General features: G+C 39.0%; 1 long non-coding RNA gene across 12 annotated transcripts in view; it reads right to left on the reverse strand.

Annotated features, from left to right (window-relative positions):
- Nucleotides 1–17,828, reverse strand: part of ELAVL4 — a 144,808-nt gene that overhangs the window by 85,757 nt on the left and 41,223 nt on the right. Inside the window, exon 1 of one of the 12 annotated variants that reach the window (XR_002345498.1) lies at nucleotides 9,953–10,892. The exons of 3 other annotated variants lie outside the window; for them this stretch is intronic. This is a non-coding gene — a long non-coding RNA (ELAV like RNA binding protein 4). Of the gene's footprint in view, nucleotides 1–3,978; nucleotides 4,714–4,747; nucleotides 5,346–7,558; nucleotides 7,874–8,023; nucleotides 8,391–9,952; nucleotides 10,893–17,828 lie in introns of those variants that run through there. 8 more of the 12 variants (XR_002345495.1, XR_002345493.1, XR_002345494.1 and 5 more) reach the window with 8 other exon arrangements.

Genomic DNA, 17,828 nt, shown 5'->3' on the forward strand with positions numbered 1-17,828 from the left:
CATTTGTAGATGCACATATACTTGCAAGTAGGTATACGCATTTGATGATACCAAATAAGGAAAGCCTAAGACAGGTGCAGGATTCCAGAAACACATACGCTTACACGGATACACACACACACAGTCCCTCTCTATCACACACACATGCTTTCCACATATCTATCAAGTGGATGGGCGGATGAAGAGTGGGCAATAGAGGGTTGACTTCATTTTCAAAAGGGGAATTGGTGAATACTGTACAACGTGGCCCATCGACTGGAAAGTAGTGGGATAAAAGCTTGAGACTGCCTATGTCCCTTCGCACCCCCCAAATTCCCAATGACATTGGGAAAAAATACTGCATTGCAGCATTTGCCAGCGCTTACTCATGTGTCTAGCATCCGCTGGCCAGCTCACCAACAAATGTACATATTAAGTGTCCAGGCATATAAATTAGGTGCCTGGTGGCCACAGATCATTGGAACTGATGAAGAAATTTGTCAAGGCCAAAGTACTTCCGTCTGTGTACAATGACCTCTATCAAGACCGCCATTCCTTGCTTGCGGTACACACTGATCATTTGTTTCGTCTTTTTTTTTTTTTCTTAATTAAAATAAGACATTAGGATGCCAAGGGCTCATTGAAGCAGCATATCAATATATCTCATCATAGAAGGAATCGTTTTTGGTTCACATATAGGAAAAGAATCCACCCGCAGTAAGGAAATAGGGTAAAGGGAAGAAATCACACCAAAGAAAAGGACTTGCCCCGAGGAAACCTTTGTACTGTTCACGGTAACTCTTACTTGAACAAAATACCTTGATTCACCCACAATTACTTCAGAGATAGTGAACACACACACAAAGCACCATTCATGCAATAATTTCCAGATCTGAAATTTCAAACAGATTACCCCCCATAGAAATGCTAAGTTTAACGTATCTGAAGTCTAACATGTCCCAGACCTATTTCAAGACAGAGTTTTAATACTCAAGCGTGTAGCTCATTTTCTTTTTCTTCCTTCAAACAAATATTTTATTGTTATTATCTCACAACAATCTGGCCTTCCTCTCATAATAAAATCCTTGAATATTTAAAGGACCAAGGAAGGGCCGTAGAAAGAGAAAAAAGTTTTAAGGCTTTGGAAAACTGTAAACAGAAGCAAGCTCATCTGTATCTGGCCAGGAGGATGACGTGAATGAATGGCAGTTAGGAATGAATGGAACTGAGATCACAAATGAACGGTTAAGTTGCATCTGAGTTTTTTCAAATGAGATATTAAAATTGTCTTATAAATCAATGCTCCTCAAAGCAATTTTTTAACTCTTTTCCCACTTAACGTTCATTCAAAAATTTGAATATTAGATGATTTGACCATTATGCTACAAGGAGATATGTGAAAATTCTGATAATCAAAACTGTGACGTAATTAGGTGGGTTTTTTGGTAGAAAAGATTTAAGATTTAAGATTTTCATTTCTTAATAAATACACACTCGACCCTGTGCTTCCATAAAGACACACTTCCACATGCAGGTAGTAGGTATTAAAATTTTTAAGACAAAGAAGCAAGAAAGGTCAGCAGTAGAACCACGTGTCTTTTTTACAACCTAAGCCAAAGTGACAGTTCTTATAGAAATTATTTTCCCCCTAACTAAAATAAGCTGGAGAATTCTCAGAAAAAAATAAATTCAATATAATCAGAAAACTATTCTATTTTTAATAGCAACATATGTTTACGTACTCAGGACATGAGCAAGGTTCAAGTGTATGACAAAAAATATAAGTTTATTTTTACCTCCACAGTCAAAACAAATTTAAAAAATCCCCCACAAGGAAGACAAAACAAAAAGAAGCATCTACAAGGAAGACAGAAATGGGGGTGGTGATGCAGATGCTTGCAATGGAAAGAGCAAAAATTAAGAAAAGCTGATTATTATTTTCTCACCTTTTAACATAATTCAGTGCCTTTTAATCTCTCATTTGGGGGCTTAAAATTAGCAATCTGATCATGTACCTCATTTGCCCTCAGGAAGAAACTGTCACGGATCATCTTTTCAGTTGTTTTATGCGACCTTCCATTCACCTAAGTACGACACCTCTCAGTCCTCCTGGTACTCACCACCATGTGGAGAAAGACTACTAGTAACGCACACTTAGAGACAGAAGGAGCGAGAGATCCTGTCACCCAGTGCATGCATGGGTCCCAGTCATTCAGAGACGCTGGAAAAAAAACCACCCAGCTTTTCACTCAATTTGTGCCAAGAACAGGACCAGGATCAAATGGCAAATGAAAAGCAGTGGTTGCAAGGGTGCAGCCTGATGGGTCCTGTGGCTGGAGGCTGGAGGGGGAGGCGAAGCACAGGACTGGAACACTGCTTTTCATTTATTCTTTTAAAAAGTAATTTCTACTTGGGACCTAAAATGAGAGATACAATGAACTCCCTGGAACTGTAGTATCAACATCTGATTTAGTAAAAACAGCAATATCACCTAATACGAAATCAAGGCTTAGGGTAAATCTATTCTACCTATATTTCTCCTATGGATATGTGCTGGAAATTTCTAAGAAATCATTTGCAGCATGTATCAGCTGTGGGAGTTCACTATTATGCTTCCGTCAACTTCATTCAATATAATTTACATTTTTTTTTTCAAACGGCCTCACAGGATTCCTTGCGATTTTTCGCACGTACAATTTCACAGCAGGGAAAAGGGAGAAAGAGAGAGGGAGAGAGAAAAAAGCAAGATTCCCTACCCTCCCTTCCCCCTCTCCTCTCTCTCTCTTTTTTAAACCAAAAAAAAAAAAAAAAAAAACCAAAAAAAAAAAAACCACGGAGAGACAGAACAGATGCTTAAAAATAGATTTCTAAAAATCACTGTAAACCAGAGTTAGAAATGTAATTAACACCTATTTATAAAGAATAATTAAAGTTGGGCCGGCCACAAAGAACAGCAAAGATAATCGAGGTCCTGTCCCCCCCCCCCCCTTTTTACACTGTTTGCAGTGTGTTCTCATGATAGCCACCTGCTCCCTACTCGGCTTTTCCTCTGTTCGTTTCCCCGGCAACCTTTCATTGGGTTTTCCTCCCAGCTATCGCTTTCAGTTGGGCTGCTCGGTCTAATCTTATTTGTTTTACACCCATCAAAACAAGCAGCCAGACAAAGGCAATCCGCTAAGAATGGGAAAAAGACCACAGCTTTGTTATAACATCTATGCAGAGTGAAAAGTCCTCCCCAGGCTTTCCTAGCAAAAAATAAGTGAGATGGATATGAATTTACAGCCTCCCCCCCCATACCCAGCTTTGAAACCCCGTGAAAGCTGTTGTTAGTGAAATTCAAAGTCAAAGTGGGTACTCGTGGCATCTGATCGTGCCATTTTGTGCCACATCTTCAGGGTCAACATCAGGCGACAGGAGCCGCACTCAAGGAGTTTCCTTGCTCCTTTTTTCCCCAAAAAAGATGATGCTAAAAATAGATTTACTACTTTGGCAGAAAGGTTTTCCACTTCCCCTTCTACATCCAAAAGTCTTGTTTCACAATTGCATCTGCTGGTACTGAACCTCACCTCCTCCACCCCTCATTCCCAGCCTCCCCCATCACCCCAAGCAGCAGACTGAAAAAGAAATGTGCCTTTAACTTTAACAGTCATGTAATTCCGTTGAAAGCTCACAGCAGCGGTGGACACGCCAGCCAACAGCGATGGTGACACTGTGATTGTCAAAAAAGACACCAGCCTTGCTTGGCTAAAATGTGTGTTCGATGCAAGAGGCAGTGTGTATGCCTTGTGTGCATGCAGTGCCATTACACTTGGAGATGGATTCTGGTTTTCAGAAAAGAGAAATACTAATAAACACACACACACACACAAGCGATCTGCACAGTGATTTATGATGCACAGTCCATCATCCTTATGCAGACACACACACACACACACACACACACACACACACACACACACACGGCTGGAACCTCCAAGCTGCCTTCCTCCTTTCACTTACCATCTTCAAGCCATTCCACTCCATCTGTGATCAGAAGAAGATGGACCCTCACACAGTGTGTCAAAAGCGGAAAGGAACGTTATGTAAAAGCTGACATTCCTTCTTAACAGAGCCGCTGCCCAGAGAAGGAAGCAACAACTCAACACGCCAGGCACCGCTACACATACAAGCCGCCTCCTCTTTTTTATGAGGTCATGACAGGAAACTCTTTGAAATACAAGATGCAGCATTTACTGAAGCCCAAATAAATCACTCTCTTTGCCGTTTTGACTGCGCAGTCCCCCGAAACACAACTGCCCATCTCAACGTTCAGAATTCAGGAGCTGCCTCTCAAGGTTTAAATTTCCAGCACGGAAATGGAGAGATTCTTAAGCCGGCTGCATCCACCTCCAGCCCCACAAAACCCAGGCACACAGACAAACCCCTCTCCCTTACAAAAAGACAATCCTTCTTTTGCCATTAGAGTCTCATGTAATAGAACCTCTTCCAACAAACCAGCAATTATTTCAGCCCATCTCCCCCTCCCCACCCCCACCTTTATGTTGAAGGGAAAACTGACAATGACCTGTTAAAAATGACAATCTATTTCCCCACTGCTTTTCAATAAAAGGACCTACCCATACTCTCTACACAAAAGAGGTAGTAAATGTAGGAACCAAATAGCAGCAGAGAACTAAACTCTTGTGCAAGCATAAGACTGGTCAAGGTGGAGATGCGTTTCTTCCCTCCAGCAACACAAATAACAGATTATAAATCTAGTCATACCTACCATAACCATTCTTATTGGCAAATATTGGGTCTCGCAGAGCTTCGACTCTTCTCTTAAAATTTGCAAAGCTTTCAGAATATATTTTTTTAAATGACTACTATGGTTATATATTTTTAAAGATCCACAAAACACAGTGTGGATGAGTAAATCAATTATTTGGGGGGGGATGGGGGGAGAGGAAGAAAAAAAAAAAAAAAAGAAAAGGAGCAGTGAGCTGAAACCCCCGATTCTAGGATGTAGATAAGAACAACTGAACAGAGCCTCGCTGAAATTGGCTCGAAGCTTCCCCTTTTTACATCCATTTATGGGACCATCTGTCAGCCGAAGCCAGGATCTGATTGGCTGGGGAAACGAAGGGAGGCGTTGCAACATCAGGTGCTATTTAAATTAGCTACTGCCAGATTGACGATGTTAATGATTTGGTGACCTCTACAACAACAGAGACCAGATTTCTGAACTGCTTCTTGTGTCTGGTAATTAAGGCCAGGCTGAAGCAACAACAGCAATACTTGTATTTTTACCTTTTCCCTCCTCCCAGCTCAAAAGTACTGTAACAACTGCAGGTCACTGGCGGCTGGCAAACCTTAACAGTGGGCGTGCCCTCCCTTCCCCTGTCCTGAGGGCTGTCCCACCCCACCCCTCCGATGGAAGGCTTTTCCTGCACAGAATATTTTCAACCACCTTATCTTTCTCGACAGTTGCTTTCTAGCGAAATGCATATTTAATGATCTGCCTCTGGGCTTAAAGATACAACAAAAGCACTTTAATGTGCTAATATATCTACATTTTAACTTTATTATTTCCCAATATTGCTGATTTTTAGTAAGTAATGCTCCTTCTGAAGCTAACATGGCCAGGGTTTCAAAAGAAAGCAACTTTGAGATTGGGCTTGCTCTGTGAACTAGGTTCATACAAGTTTGCTTCCGAAAACTATTTCCTAATAAACAAAAAAGAAAAGAAGCTGGGGGGAGAAGGAGGGCAGCTGTCAGCCTCTACCTTTCTGCCTTCTGTCTGAGCTTTTCAAAACAGGGGATGATGAATGATTTATTTAAATGAATTTATTTCTCAGCTTGGATAGGGGCATGATCTGAATTTTTAAAAATCCACTAAAACACATTCCATCCTTGCTTCCTCTACTGCTGTAGAGAAAAGTAAAACACGCTTTGACAACAGCCTCATTTAATAACCGGTGCCGAGTGCTCATCTTGCTTAACTGAACACGTGATTTTGCTTCTCTCCTTCAAAGGATGTCTTTTTTCCTTGACCTCTTAAAAGACTTGCAAAGAGAGATTTAGCAAGTGTGCGGTGGTGTACATACAGTTTGTCTGCTTATTTTATACATTCCATAACCTCTATACTACCAAGCCTTCGATAGTATCATTTTTTGTTCTAGTTTGGGTTTTTAAGTGGCTTACCTGGGGAGTTTATGTTTTACTTTTACTCCTAAGGCTAATCGATCACTATTTATTTAATTGCTAATATAGTCCATTTGTTCCTCAATAAATAGGCAGAAGTAACAAATATTACCAAAGACATAATTGAACATAATTTTTAATCTTCGGCTGCAGTTGACAGCGGGATGGGTTGAGCTGAGTAGAAACACAGGCCGAAAATCATGCTACGCTCTGGGCTTCCAAGTCCAAGAATAAATGGGTCTGTGAAAAATTATTATAAGAGAAAAGGACCTTTGATACTAAAGAAATTAAAGCTATTCTCTCCAAGTCACTATTTCATGAACACACACTTACAAACATTCACACACACACACACATTTAGAAATAGAGGAACACCATAAAACGAGGTGTTGGTCATACAATATGAACTAATAGACTTGAATACAGATACATTCAGCTGTTAGAATGGAAAGTACATGAAAATAGAAAAGTGGAAAGGTTAAAACCATAACCCCCCTTCCAGTGGAATAATACTGAACTAAATAAACTTTTAAATTAATATCTTGAACAAATGTATCCAGTCCTATGAGTCACAACAGTACTACAGTATCTGTTGAGCTGTGTGCTAAGGACAAATTCACAGGTTAAATGTTCTAAAGAGCTCAACATACCTACACAGGGCAGGTACAGGTACCCCAAATCAACCTCAGAAACTAAGTGCGATCTCACTAACATCAAAATACGAAGAAAAGTAAACAGGAACACAATGCTGACAGACACACAAATAAAAACAGTTCTGGGAACAACGTATTTACTTTATATTTCTCTGGAGGTCATAAAAGTTGGAATTTCTTAAAACCCTTTTTTCCCCATCCATACTAATCTCAGCACACTTAGTGACCCATAAATTAATGTTATATCAAAATATATCCTGGCCACTTTTCCAAAAGAGTAACTGCATATTACAGTATAAATAATTAGCTGGTTTTGCTAGGCTAAAAAAATCCATGCACTTTGTATATTGATCACTTCTCCAAAAACCTCCACTCTAAAGTCTTTCAACAGAATCCTCAAACAAATGCACAAATGTCCTCAGAGGCCTTTTCTCTAAAGACAAAGGCAGAATCCTATTGTTGGGAAAAGTCAACCTTATTATTGCATTTCCAATAGTACCATTCATCTTTCAGAGTGAGGGGCTGACCGCTACATCGGTGGTGTGACATTTGTAAAGCAACAGATTCTCAATATATTATCTCAAGAATCAGGCAGGCGAGTCTCCCAGTCATGCATGATTTTTTTTTTCCACCACAATCCTCCACCACCACAGAAAGAAACTTGTCTCACTCAAGCAGCAAAGGCAACCTAAAAATGATATCCCAGAGCTGTGGATCTGCCAGCGCGGCTGTATCCTTCTTACCATAAATGAGCAGTTTCTTGACTCATTAATAACAATTTCCCTTAAAAGAAGTAATCTCATATCAGTCAGCCCCTCGCCACCATGCACACATCCCAAAGGTTGCAGATATCTCAGCATCAGTCGCCGGCAGCCAGCTTTCCCACACAGAGTCCAGATGGACTGTACCAGAAGCCAATTCAGCGTTAATAACTACCTACTCCGCGCAGTGGAGAAGCCTTACGTGGCACAATGGGCTAGGAAACAGCAGCCGGCTGAAACTGCAAATAAAAAAAGACAACCAAATTCTCCAAAAGCACTGAAAGGAAGGAACAGAAATGGAAGCGTGAATTGTATTTCCCTGACTTCAATGAGAAGGAAAAAAAAAAAAAAAAGAATGAAAGAAAAAAAGAATCTTTCATAAACAGAGGGAAAAAAATGAAGGGGGGGGAAACAGATGCTGCCCAGAAAAAAGTGACAAAATATTACCTCATTATTTAACAAAGCAGCATTAAGCGTCCTGCTGATTTCAAACATCTTGCCACAGATTTTGTTTTAAGAGAAACAGATAGAATCCTTTGCAAAGCACTCCGTCTGCAAAGGGTTCTTCAATTTTCTTGCGTGCTACGGAACAGTCAATATATTATTTCCCTAGAGTTCCCACATTAAAACCCTAGTCAGTGAGCTGAATTTTCCCCTTATCTCACACACAGTAGACTCCTGTTATATGTACTGCTCTCTTTGCAAGAGCAGCCTGCCCCAAACATGGCTGGTGTTTAAACTACTCTTTAAAGTAACAGTTCACTGTATAACCACCAGGTGGGTAGAGTGCACAGATTCAAATGAACCATCTTAAAAGACTGTTTTTTTTTTTTTTTTTTTTTTTTTCCTCCCCCCTTGGAATAGCTTTTGGGTCTAGAATGTGACATGAGAAACGCCAGCATCCTAAGAGGCATCTGTCTTGTATCTCTCCCTGTAGCTTGTCAAAATAAATACAATTCCCTCTCCTGATTTACAGTGAGGAAACAAAACAAAACACCATCACCAATTCTAATAAGAGCTGTAAAGAATGAAGCATAAGCTTTGTTTCATTCAACAAAGGATGGGAGGAAAATCTAATCAGCACAGAACAAGAGGGAAAACCAAAAACTTTATGGGGATATTTTCTTTTAGCAAAGGGAGAGAAGTATTGACACGTGTGATAAAAACCCAATTCGAAAGTATGCACATAAGCACAGCACATACAAGATGGAGGCAAGAGTTTAAGGGTGTAACTTTTCTCCAGAGTAATAGCTGATAGGAGCTTTCATGATAGGAAATAACCAAAAGTTTAAAAGTAAAGATACTGGGGGAAAAAAAAAAAGCCTCGAGCATCTCTTTTAAAAACACAATTATATGAACAGCTATAAACAATCATAAGAGCAAACTAACCCAGTCCTGTTCTTGTTCCCTAAGATCTACTTCAAAGTGGAATATTTCTGTCGTGTGCTATTTTGTTTATATAGTTAACTTGGCATCTTCTTTGTACGATTCTATTCCAATTAATCTGCTTCTCTGCCAGGAATAAATAGAATGTCTCAAGTTGAAAGCCCCAAGTGATGGAGGGGTAATGTTAAAAGGATAAAGAACCACCTGGACAAAAATAAATCTTCTCACTTATATTATTATATAGCCTATTTTTAAGGAGGATTTTATTACTCACAAAGCATGCATGTACCATTTCTATGTTCCCTTCTATTTAAAAGAGAAACCAGCATACACAGATACCTGGGAAAACTGGCTGGACAAAATTAAAGCCCTCGACTTCCACATCCTCTTGCAAACACAGATGTCGATACTAGTATTTTTCCAGCCCATCTAGGCAACATTTAGCCACATACAACAGTGACTGTCTCCTTCATCTTTAAGTCAAGCCTGCATCACTTAATACCATTTAACCTCCTCGCATATATTAAGCTTCAAGTGACAATTTTTAACTGGGGAGTGAGAAGGAGGAGTTGCTCTCATCAAATTCTGGTTGTACGAAATAAGCTAATTTGTACACTCACCATATGTCTTAAACACTAATTTAAAAATGTCACTTTCTTCAAACATTAAAATGTAATCAGCCTAGTAAATAAAATATTCTCGAGTTTTCTTGCCTTGGTGATAATTTAAAGAGTGTTTATCTCAAGGTGCCCTCTTTACTCTGATTACCAAGGAAGGTTTTTGATTTGGAGGGGGACAAAAGGAGATATTGGGGACTGGGGAAGAGAGAAGAGAAAACTACAACTGTACGTAGCTGCACAAAGGAAAATAAAATGAAGTGGGTTTTTAAGGACCCATAGTCTTGTTACCCTAAGGCAAATCCAGCCAATCAATACCACCCATTGACGGTCTACCATCTGCCATGCTACCCAGCGATGTGGCTAAACAGACCTGTTCCATATGACCGTAGCCGGCTCATTTTCAGTCGATTAGAGCAGTTCCAGAGCATTCACGTGCAATAGCACAAAACTCCAAGGCAGACTGAGCCTCTGTCTTCACACCAGCCCCTCCGAGCACAGCTGCAGACCTTTTCCGCCTGTTCCGGGTGTCTGGATTACCTCTGCTTGCCCCCCACTTGATTTAGCAAAACGGGGTGGGAAGGTAGAGAACAGACACTCACATATCCGCGCGCACACACACACACACACACACACACACACACACACACAGATAATTGCTGGCCCTTCTTCACTGTCATGCAGAAATCGGGAATTCCACGTGCTCTGCCCTAATATGATTATGGCACACCATTTAAATAGCGTCATCAGTGACTATGACCTGACATTTTCCTGTGGTTCAATTTCTTTTTATCCTCTCTCTCTTTCCCTGAAAAATAAACCTGAGCTGCTGACACTTCTTCTTTTAGGGAAAATACAATCAGTATGCCCAGACAATGCTATATACTATGCTTAGGGCTTTTGATAAAATTTAAAGCCTGATTTTCCTTTCATGAAATGTGATGTTGGTTTTGTCCTGTTTTTTGTCTTGTTTTGTTTTGTTTTTCCCTGTAGAAACATTACATCAAAATTTGTAAGAAAATGTAAACATACCATAGAGGAAAGAAAGAGGTACAGACTGCGTCTGTTGGTAGGATCAGGAATTCTCTGGTGGTGTTCTATTAGAGACAGATGACCTGACTGTGTGATGCCTTTCTCTTTGGTAAGTAGTTTTGTCTACTATGGACTGTGGGAAACGGATAGAGGAATGTTACTATGTAGAGAAATGTGACAAATGGATGTCTAGTCCACTGAAATTGCCAAAAGTTCACCTAGGCAGGTAAAGTAATTGAAGGGTAGATTCACACTTGATCTTCCATACACCTAAGCCTATGCTACAACAGCAGCTGAAAGCAGAGGCTTCTTTGCAGAATCAATGCATGATTTCTCTACTGTGCCTTTGACCACACTCTTAAAGCGCTAGGCTATCTTTCTGGGAAAAAAATTTTAAAGGACAGGAAAACTGCCTTACTTACCAAATTCTATACAAAGGTAAATACACATTTATCGAAGAAATGTAATTTAGGTAAAGTCCCTATCTGGACTTTTCACTTCATCATAGCTTAAGAAAACTCAGCAGGGTCAATGCGCAAACACACAGAGGTTTCTGAAGATCTCTGCATTAAAGGATTTGAGGCCTTTTCATTTCAGTTCAGATGAACTCTACCAAAGAATAAAAAAATAAAATAAAAAACAAAAAAATAAAAAACCCGACTATGGATATAAATTTTTACAAATCAAAGACCACTGCATAGATGAAGTATGGAGTAGCTGCTTATACCATTAGAGGATACACTGTTTACTTAGATTAATATAGTATTGAAAACAATTCAATGTAGGTCTTTTAAAAACTTCGCACTCATTTATAATTCTGTAACTACGAATAACGAAATGGATGTACTGTAAAAGGCAAGGAAGGTGATTCATGGAAGAAGGAGGAAGAGGAGGAGGAGGAAGAGAAGGAGGAGGAAGAGGGAAAGGTAAAGGGAGCAGAGGGAAGACAGAAGAAGAAAGTAATAGTAGGACTCAAAAGTGTGAATAAAAACTGCTCTTTCAATAGGAGTTTACTGTACATCAAACACTGTACTAGGCACTTGACATGCACCATCTCACTCAACATCACAGCAGTGACAATTGCTATATTCAAGAATTCTTCTAGAGAGGACTTTCCTTGTCTCAAAGTAAAATCTCCTCTTCACACGCCGTAGAAGAATATGCTCAGTAAATATCTGTTGAATGTGTAAGGAAGATGGGCACAGACGAGAAGAGAAAGGAAAGGAAAGATGGAAGCCATGTTCAAATTTTTCTCAACTAAAAATGACCAAGAGGTTTCTTTGTGATATGCTTCTAACTAGGCAAGTCCTCAAAATATATCTCATTGAATCTCTCATTACGACCAGGCCCTAAATTTGGAATGATACTAAAGCTAGAAAGCCCACAATCTTAGAAGGCAGGATAAAGTTCCTATTCCATGCCCTACTTTTTCTTTCCAGACTGACAAAACTCCTTACGTAGAGTATCTGCTCAGCCAACACTGTCTGAATGAATGTCTTTGTCCTCTACCCCTTATAGTACAGAGCCTGGCTCCAGGCACCACTCCAATTCTGGGGAATGAATGACGACCAACAGTTGGACCCATCACCTCAAATACTATCCCAAGGCCTATTTCTTTCAAATCAGCTAGGGGTTGTGGAACACACCTTCTCAGGGGGCAACAATACATTAGGCTCCTTAGGCTTCCTCATCTGTAAAATGGGCACAGTAATACTTCCCTTAAGATTTGTTTCCAGAATTAAGTAGATATAGATTTGTTGGAGGCATTACCTTAAATGGTAGCTATTATTATTAACATGGAGGACAGGGGAAAACTGCATGAATTAGTACCGATGTATAAGATAATTCAATCTTGTCGAAGAAGATACAAAGACTCTCAAAACACTTAGAGAATAAAAATACAACAATAACAGAAAGGCTAAAGGTCTGCTCCAGTTCTAACGAAAAATATCTGCTGCAGATAAACATTTAGTTAGTCCTCTGGGCAAAGTTCAGTGCTAAATTCTTAGCATGAAGAATAAAAAGAAATACAAGTCATAAAACTCACCAAGCAGCTTAAAATCTGGCTGGGAAAGGAGCTTCATTTTTATGCATGAAGCCTAATAGTGTAAGGAAGAATGTACAGAGAATAGCATCAAAATGAAATACTGAAGGGCAGTCAATGGTGAGGATACCATCTGGAGTGATGGGGAAAGCATCATGAGAGAAGATGGAACTGAAGCCAGGCTTAAAGAATGATAGGATTTGTTTTGGAAAATGGAGGGTTATTTCACATAGGAACAAAAGTGGGGGAGGAGGGCAGGAAGGGGATATTGGCAGCCAGCTCCGTCCAGCTAGTCCCCCTCCGAGGTCTAATCTGAATCTATTCCAACCTCTTCCATTTTTAAAAGTTGTATATAGAAGAATATTATGATATGATGACAGCGGGAAAGAAGACCTCTTACTCAGTAAGTACTTTTATGAAAGGAATAAGAATTAGCATTCACTGAGCATCTACTATGTGTAAAAACACTGCACTAGATTTTGCTTATAAATCTAATTTAATCTCACGACTCTGAGATTCCCAATAAGAAAACTAAAGATTAGAGAATTTAAGTGATTTGCTCAAGATCACAAAGCTAGTAAGAGGCAAATTTAGGTCTCAAACTTATATATGTCCAACCGTAGTCCATACTCTTTTCATTATAACTTCTACCTTATATAGAAAAGCGTAGAACTAAAAAATTGAAATCTGATTCCCTGTTAGTCTATACTCAGAAACTAACCTTCAGAGTAATGCTGCTGGCATCTCTTGACATTTAAAACCAAAAAAAAATAATTAACCTTTCTCCCCACACTAAATCTAATTTACGCCTGTAATTTCAGTATTCTGACACCAGGTGATGATAGAATCCTGGTCCTATGAGAAATACAAGGGTCATGTTTTTGCCTGTTATTATTTTTTGTGTGTGCTATTCTCTCCTCCATCTCTGAAAGTAGAGAAAGAGACAGAATCATCTAACAAAGCCCCAAGACATCAATTTTTCCAAATAGTGTCCAAATTTTATTTATTAAAAATTCAACTGTGAGCATAATTCTGAACTTAAAACAATTTTCAAACAATTCTATTACAGATTGTACTCAATGAATATAGCGCTTTGTTAGTCTAACACTGTACTGTGAGCTTGCAGGGTAGAAATTGTATGTTATTTGCCTTATAACCCCAGCACATAGAATATCAGTACCTAGAACACAATGGGCACACAATAAAAGAACATAAATAATTGATTCCAAATATTTTAGAAGAACTTTTGAACCAAATGCTTAGGGCACAATGATTTGGTACTTTATTCATTAATGCATAATTTTCTTTTTCAAGCCACCCCTACTGCTGGGTTATTTAAAAAAAAAAAAAAAAAAACCCTTTCCCGAGGTCAGTCATCAGTTTAGAACCGTTTCTCTCAGTGGTCAGGCCCTTCCTTCTGCTTTAGCCAGGGACAGTGCACATTCATTACAGGCCTTGCCCTGCTCAGTAGCCTGGTTTACCTTTTCAACCCTCTTATGCCTAGGAAGATGGTTTCTTTCCTTACAAGAGGTGGGAAAAAAATGTGAAAAACAAGAGAGGCTTGCCACATAGCTGTCAGAAAGAGGCAACTCTCCACTTGACCCTTTTTCGTTCTTTCCCTCTCTGACTCTGAAGCTGGGGGGATGATTTAACTACTTTTAGGCAGAAGAGTAAAGTTATACATTAGTGCTGAGTAGCTCATTTCCCTTAGCAACGCCTTAGCAACAGCAGCTTCGAGTTCAAAATACCTCCTTGAAAAGGATCACATCTTTAACAAAGATGAGTAGTTTCTTAAATGTAAGATTTTTGAACAGACTTGTAACATTATAACCCCCAAAGCCTTGTGGGCTACAAATACCTATTTCAGCCTAACCTTCCTCTATGATATTATGTGATAACCATAATGATACTGGGCTCCTGTGAAATTTCAGTACCTGGAAAAGCCCTAGTTCTACACTGAAATTATTCACAAATACATAACTTTTATCAAGTCACCATTAATCCTAGGTTATTACAGAAATTGCACTTAAGTTCTTTTAAAAGGGTTATTGATATTGACCTCACTATTCAGTTTGCTCCCTTACTGAGAAGAGTGAATAACTAAAATCACAGTTTTAAAACCTACCTCAGGGTTTAACAAACTATATTACATTTAATCTAAGGTTCTGAGGACAGTTTAAAGAAAAATACAAAAAAGAATTCCACTTTTGCCACAAACTGGTACTTAACTGATTTTGTTATTCAGTATCGACCTTGCCTATTTTATTACCCATAAAAATGTATCATGGGATAATCAAATAATCATCACGTGTGATTGTTTTTACATGGTCAATAAAGTGAGAATACTTGCAGAAGGTTTTGCCAGCCTTCAAAAACCCTAGGAATGTAAACCTCGTGTGTCATATGTGCATATTAGTAAAACTTCCAGCTTGTTCAAGAATTTTGAAATTCTTTTGTCATCTTAAAGGTATCACAATTCAGATAATATACAAACTCCTCCTCGAAATTTGCTCTTCATTTTCTACCAGCAAATCGGTACCTTGGGACACAAGAAAATAAAATGCACAAGGGCTTAGAATAGTAATTTCAGTGCAATTCTTCACTGTTAAAATTTATTATCAAGTAAGACCACACGGTCTATGTGTGCCAATTACAAGATATGGATAGCTAAAAGACATTTTTTCCCATCTTTTACTTGGTGTCAGTATATAGCCCAACCGTGCCACCCATCAAATATGACGTTTTACAGATTTCCAGGTATAAGGGTATTACCGAAGAACGTGCCTAGAACAATGGCCCTTATACACAGGAGGTATTTAATGTGTTCTTGGTTTGTTTGTTTGTTCTTTCTTTTTTGCTGCCGCTGTGGCACATAGAAGTTCCTGGGCCAGGGACTGAATCCGAGTCGGAGCTGCAACCTACACCACAGTTGCAGCAACGCCAGATCCTCAACCCACTGCACCACAGTGAGAACTCCTTAATTGTGTTCTTGAAAGTAAGATCCATTTTAAATCACAAGGGAGCAAAGAAGAGCTAAGAGATCTCAAGGCCAGTTCCATCTCGAGCACTAATAATTCTATGATGCTGGACAAATCACTTCTCCTCTTTGGACCAGAATCTTCTTAAGTTAAAAAGAAATGAAACTGGATGATTCTAAAGTCTTTGCCAGCTCTAATGTGTCGGGTCTACATACAAATAGTTTTTAATTAGCAAACAAAATTTTTTGTAAGGTTAAGCCAGATTTTCAACTGACATTACAGTGTAAGAATGCTGGTTAAAGGGAAATGAAGCTTTTGAAGGAGGTTTTAAAATCTGCCTTAAATGAAGAGCCAGATTAGTATCATGTTCCTCCAATATCCAGTTTGTCACTAAAGTTATTTTAATAAGATACAGAACTAGAGATGGTAGGCTAAAATCATAAAACCAAGGGTTTTGACTAGAATCTTCATTAAGTCTAAAGATACTCTCTGAATATCAGTGTCATCATACTTAAAACAGGGACAACAATAAGGCCTAAGGTTGTGAAGATTAAATGAGATAATGCATGTAAGGCATGTATTACAGGGTATGTGATAAGCTGTTAACTACTCAAAAATGTTCTCTGTTTTTTATATTAGGTTGAACACAGGAAATTGTTTTTATAGGTCAAAAGCAGTCAAATACTATCAATTTCATATGATTCAATGCATGTTCTGTTACTTTTTACCTAAAAACGCTTCATGATTCTCATTGCTATATCAAGTCCAATTATTCAATACGGCATTCGAGGCTCCTTATAATCTGGCCTTCATTTAAGCTTCCTGACTTCCCCTTCCATATACATAGCTCTAAACATGCCACGCTATTCTCCTATATCACCTGGCCCTATAGTGCATGCCTTTGTTCCTGCTGTTTGGAATGCTTTCTTTCCCTGGAAAATCATACTTATACTTCAAGGCTTCAACCTCACTATGCAAAGTTAGATGCTCCACTATCTGAGCTTTTATAGCAGCTTGTTCGTCTTGCCTGCATAGAATTTATGTCAGAGTATTACCACAGTTGTTTACAGGTCTGTCTCCCTGAGCTGTTTTCCAGGTACCCCAGGGCAAGGATTGTTCCTATCTGTCTTTGTTCCCCTCCAGCTGAGCTCAGTGGCTGTCTCATAGTTGGTGCTCAGTAAATATTTGTTAAAGTAAAATGAATACATTCACATGGCAGGTTAAGATATGGCCTTTCTTAAAAATAAATGATAAATAGATAAATTCCAAAGATGATTTTTTAAAAAATTAACTTTTGGAATCAACCCTTTTATAGATTTTTTTTTTTTCTTTTTTGCCATGGTGCATATAAAAGTTCCTGGGTCAGGGACTGAACCTGCCCCACAGTAGTGACTGGAGACATAGCAGTGACAATGCCCAATCCTTAACCCACTGAGCCACCAGGAAACTCCAGAATAATTTTTTCTGACACAAGAAATCTCTGCCGAAGGATGGTCTTTTTCCCTCTAAGAAATGTCCAAGTGACTAGGGTCAAGAAATTCTAAAGTGGAAGTTGCTCTTCAGAAAAAAACCCGTGAGCTGAAGCCATGAATTTTCAACAGAGACATCGTTTTATTGCTAGCGGAGGGAATGCTCTGGCTGAAACCTGCTTTAGTGAATATAATGTGAGGGTTTGCACACTGAATTTGTGCCTCAGTAGCCGGAGAGTTCCTCAGTCACAGAGAACTCCAACAAGGCCTGGATGTGGACGGTTGGAAAAGAGGAGGGTGCTACTAGTGTTGCAGCTTGGAGTGTGAATTCATCACATTCCCACACTGCATGCAACCATGACTGGAAAAACTCTAGGAAATGCAAGTTCTCAAAAGAATTAATAGTGTGCTCTAAATATCATCTAACTAATGTTACCACCTATATAGACAGCAACATTCACTAATATTTAATATGTATGTGTGCGTGTGTACAAAACTAAACCATTATATACTATGTATATACACATATATAATTACTTTCAAAGGAGAGTAAAAAGTTCTGCTCCACAGGAGTATCAGGCCATTTATAGCCAGTTTGTAAGTCTAGAGGATTTACTTTCAAACTTTTCCCAGCAAGTGATTTTTTTCGAAGTAGAATATTAGGAAAACCCCTAACATTTAAGCAAATAAAATAGTGCTGATCTCCCGGTGGGGGGTAAGAGTGGG

The sequence above is a fragment of the Sus scrofa genome, chromosome 6 (genome assembly GCF_000003025.6).
Source record: "Sus scrofa isolate TJ Tabasco breed Duroc chromosome 6, Sscrofa11.1, whole genome shotgun sequence".
NCBI lineage: Eukaryota > Metazoa > Chordata > Mammalia > Artiodactyla > Suidae > Sus > Sus scrofa.